Genomic DNA, 6000 nt, shown 5'->3' on the forward strand with positions numbered 1-6000 from the left:
TTGGTGTCCTTTTGATATTTTATGTAAATTATATAATATATATTTGGTGTAGTTTTTGATATTTTACATGGGGTGTGTCATATATATTTACTGTCCTTTTTGATATTTTACTTACAGTATATAATATACATTTGGTGTAATTTTTGATATTTTATGTACAGTGTATTAAATATAATTACTGTAGTTTTGAAAGTTTACAGTATATATAACACATATTTGGTGTACTTTTTGATATTTTATGTACAGTATGTAATATATATTTACTGTACTTTTTGATATTTTATTTACTGTATATAAAATGTATTTGGTGTACTTTAGTTAATATTATTTGTACAATATATAAATATATTTACTGTACTTTTTGATATTTTATGTACAGTACATAAGATATATTAGGTGTCCTTTTGATATTTTATGTAAATTATATAATATATATTTGGTGTAGTTTTTGATATTTTACATGGGGTGTGTCATACATATTTACCGTCCTTTTTGATATTATATTTACAGTATATAATGTACATTGGGTGTAATTTTTGATATTCTATTTACAGTATATTAAATATAATTACTGTTGTTTTTGATAGTTTATTTACAGTATATATAACACACATTTGGTGTACTTTTGATATTTTATTTACAGTATGTAATATATATTTACTGTATTTTTGATATTTTATTTACAGTATATAAAATGTATTTGGTCTACTTTTAGTTAATATTAAATGTACAATATATGAAATATATTTACTGTACTTTTTGATATTTTATGTACAGTATATAAGATATATTTGGTGCCCTTTTGATATTTTATGTAAATTATATAATATATATTTGGTGTAGTTTTTGATATTTTACATGGGGTGTGTCATATATATTTACTGTCGTTTTTGATATTTTATTTACAGTACATAATATACATGTGGTGTAATTTTTGATATTTTATGTACAGTATATTAAATATAATTACTGTAGTTTTTGATAGTTAATTTACAGTATATATAACACATATTTGGTGTACTTTTTGATATTTTACGTACAGTTTGTAATATATATTTACTGTATTTTTGATATTTTATTTACAGTATATAAAATGTATTTGGTGTACTTTTAGTTAATATTATATGTACAATATATGAAATATATTTACTGTACTTTTTGATATTTTATGTACAGTATATAAGATATATTTGGTGTCCTTTTGATATTTTCTGTAAATTATATAATATATATTTGGTGTAGTTTTTGATATTTTACATGGGGTGTGTCATATATATTTACTGTCCTTTTTGATATTTTATTTATAGTATATAATATACATTTGGTGTAATTTTTTATATTTTATGTACAGTGTATTAAATATAATTACTGTAGTTTTGAGAGTTTACAGTATATATAACACATATTTGGTGTACTTTTTGATATTTTATGTACAGTATGTAATATATATTTACTGTACTTTTTGATATTTTATTTACTGTATATAAAATGTATTTGGTGTACTTTAGTTAATATTATTTGTACAATATATGAAATATATTGACTGTACTTTTTGATATTTTATGTAGAGTATATAAGATATATTTGGTGTCCTTTTGATATTTTATGTAAATTATATAATATATATTTGGTGTAGTTTTTGATATTTTACATGGGGTGTGTCATATATATTTACCGTTCTTTTTGATATTATATTTACAGTATACAATATACATTGGGTGTAATTTTTGATATTCTATTTACAGTATATTAAATATAATGACTGTTGTTTTTGATAGTTTATTTACAGTATATATAACACATATTTGGTGTACTTTTGATATTTTATGTGCAGTATGTAATATATATTTACTGTATTTTTGATATTTTATTTACAGTATATAAAATGTATTTGGTCTACTTTTAGTTAATATTATATGTACAATATAGGAAATATATTTACTGTACTTTTTGATATTTTATGTACAGTATATAAGATATATTTGTTGCCCTTTTGATATTTTATGTAAATTATATAATATATATTTGGTGTAGTTTTTGATATTTTACATGGATTGTGTCATATATATTTACTGTCCTTTTTGATATTTTATTTACAGTAGATAATATACATTTGGGGTAAGATTTGATATTTTATGTACTGTGTATTAAATATAATTTCTGTAGTTTTGATAGTTTACACTATATATAACACATATTTGGTGTACTTTTTGATATTTTATGTACAGTATGTAATATATATTTACTGTACTTTTTGATATTTTATTTACTGTATATAAAATGTATTTGGTGTACTTTAGTTAATATTATTTGTACAACATATGAAATATATTTACTGAACTTTTTGATATTTTATGTACAGTATATAAGATATATTTGGTGCCCTTTTGATATTTTATGTAAATTATATAATATATATTTGCTGTAGTTTTTGATATTTTACATGGGGTGTGTCGTATATATTTACCGTCCTTTTTGATATTATATTTACAGTATATAATATACATTGGGTGTAATTTTTGATAATCTATTTACAGTATATTAAATATAATTACTGTTGTTTTTGATAGTTTATTTACAGTATATATAACACATATTTGGTGTACTTTTGATATTTTATGTACAGTATGTAATATATATTTACTGTATTTTTGATATTTAATTTACAGTAGATAAAATGTATTTGGTGTACTTTTAGTCAATATTATATGTACAATATATGAAATACATTTACTGTACTTTTTGATATTTTATGTACAGTATATAAGATATATTTGGTGTCCTTTTGATATTTTATGTAAATTATATAATATATATTTGGTGTAGTTTTTGATATTTTACATGGGGTGTGTCATATATATTTACAGTCATTTTTGATGTTTTATTTACAGTATATAATATATATGTGGTGTAATTTTTGATATTTTATCTATAGTATATTAAATATAATTACTGTAGTTTTGATAGTTTACAGTATATATAACACATATTTGGTGTACTTTTGATATTTTATGTACAGTATGTAATATATATTTACTGTATTTTTGATATTAAATCTACAGTAGATAAAATGTATTTGGTGTACTTCTAGTTAATATTATATGTACAATATATGAAATATATTTACTGTACTTTTTGATATTTTATGTACAGTATATAAGATATATTTGGTGTCCTTTTGATATTTTATGTAAATTATATAATATATATTTGGTGTAGTTTTTGATATTTTACATGGGGTGTGTCATATATTTTTATCGTCCTTTTTGATATTTTATTTACAGTATATAATATACTTTTGGTGTAATTTTTGATATTCTGTTTACAGTATGGTAAATATAATTACTGTAGTTTTTGATAGTTTATTTACAGTATATATAACACATATTTGGTGTACTTTTGATATTTTATGTAGAGTATGTAATTTATATTTACTGTATTTTTGATATTTTATTTACAGTATATAAAATGTATTTGGTCTACTTTTAGTTAATATTATATGTACAATATATGAAATATATTTACTGTACTTTTTGATATTTTATGTACAGTATATAAGATATATTTCGTGTCCTTTTGATATTTTATGTAAATTATATAATATATATTTGTTGTAGTTTTTGATATTTCACATGGGGTGTGTCATATATATTTACTGTCTTTTTTGATGTTTTATTTACAGTATATAGTATACATGTGGTGTAATTTTTGATATTTTATGTACAGTATATTAAATATAATTACTGTAGTTTTTGATAGTTAATTTACAGTATATATAACACATATTTGGTGTACTTTTTGATATTTTACGTACAGTATGTAATATATATTTACTGTATTTTTGATATTTTATTTACAGTATATAAAATGTATTTGGTGTACTTTTAGTTAATATTATATGTACAATATATGAAATATATTTACTGTACTTTTTGATATTTTATGTACAGTATATAAGATATATTTGGTGTCCTTTTGATATTTTATGTAAATTATATAATATATATTTGGTGTAGTTTTTGATATTTTACATGGGGTGTGTCATATATATTTACTGTCCTTTTTGATATTTTATTTACAGTATATAATATACATTTGGTGTAATTTTTGATATTTTATGTACAGCGTATTAAATATAATTACTGTAGTTTTGAGAGTTTACAGTATATATAACACATATTTGGTGTACTTTTTGATATTTTATGTACAGTATGTAATATATATTTACTGTACTTTTTGATATTTTATTTACTGTATATAAAATGTATTTGGTGTACTTTAGTTAATATTATTTGTACAATATATGAAATATATTTACTGTACTTTTTAATATTTTATGTACAGTATATAAGATATATTTGGTGTCCTTTTGATATTTTATGTAAATTATATAATATATATTTGGTGTAGTTTTTGATATTTTACATGGGGTGTGTCATATATATTTACCGTCCTTTTTGATATTATATTTACAGTATATAATATACATTGGGTGTAATTTTTGATATTCTATTTACAGTATATTAAATATAATTACTGTTGTCTTTGATAGTTTATTTACAGTATATATAACACATATTTGGTGTACTTTTGATATTTTATGTACAGTATGTAATATATATTGACTGTATTTTTGATATTTTATTTACACTATATAAAATGTATTTGGTCTACTTTTAGTTAATATTATATGTACAATATATGAAATATATTTACTGTACTTTTTGATATTTTATGTACAGTATATAAGATATATTTGGTGTCCTTTTGATATTTTATGTAAATTATATAATATATATTTGGTGTAGTTTTTGATATTTTACATGGGGTGTGTCATATATATTTACTGTCTTTTTTGATGTTTTATTTACAGTATATAGTATACATGTGGTGTAACTTTTGATATTTTATGTACAGTATATTAAATATAATTCCTGTAGTTTTTGATAGTTTATTTACAGTATATATAACACATGTTTGGTGTACTTTTTGTTATTTTATGTACAGTATGTAATATATATTTACTGTATTTTTGATATTTTATTTACAGTAGATAAAATGTATTTGGTGTACTTTTAGTTAATATTATATGTACAATATATGAAATATATTTACTGTACTTTTTGATATTTTATGTAGAGTATATAAGATATATTTGGTCTCCTTTTGATATTTTATGTAAATTATATAATATATATTTGGTGTAGTTTTTGATATTTTACATGGGGTGAGTCATATATATTTACTGTCGTTTTTGATGTTTTATTTAGAGTATATAATATACATGTGGTGTAATTTTTGATATTTTATGTACAGTATATTAAATATAATTACTGTAGTTTTTGATAGTTGATTTACAGTATATATAACACATATTTGGTGTACTTTTTGATATTTTACGTACAGTATGTAATATATATTTACTGTATTTTTGATATTTTATTTACAGTATATAAAATGTATTTGGTGTACTTTTAGTTAATATTATATGTACAATATATGAAATATATTTACTGTACTTTTTGATATTTTATGTACAGTATATAAGATATATTTGTTGTCCTTTTGATATTTTATGTAAATTATATAATATATATTTGGTGTAGTTTTTGATATTTTACATGGGGTGTGTCATATATATTTACTGTCCTTTTTGATATTTTATTTACAGTATATAATATACATTTAGTGTAATTTTTGATATTTTATGTACAGTGTATTAAATATAATTACTGTAGTTTTGAAAGTTTACAGTATATATAACACATATTTGGTGTAGTTTTTTTTATTTTATGTACAGTATGGAATATATATTTACTGTACTTTTTGATATTTTATTTACTGTATATAAAATGTATTTTGTGTACTTTAGTTAATATTATTTGTACAATATATGAAATATATTTACTGTACTTTTTGATATTTTATGTACAGTATATAAGATATATTTGGTGTCCTTTTGATATTTTATGTAAATTATATAATATATATTTGGTGTAG

The sequence above is a fragment of the Pan troglodytes genome, chromosome 15 (assembly GCF_028858775.2).
Source record: "Pan troglodytes isolate AG18354 chromosome 15, NHGRI_mPanTro3-v2.0_pri, whole genome shotgun sequence".
NCBI lineage: Eukaryota > Metazoa > Chordata > Mammalia > Primates > Hominidae > Pan > Pan troglodytes.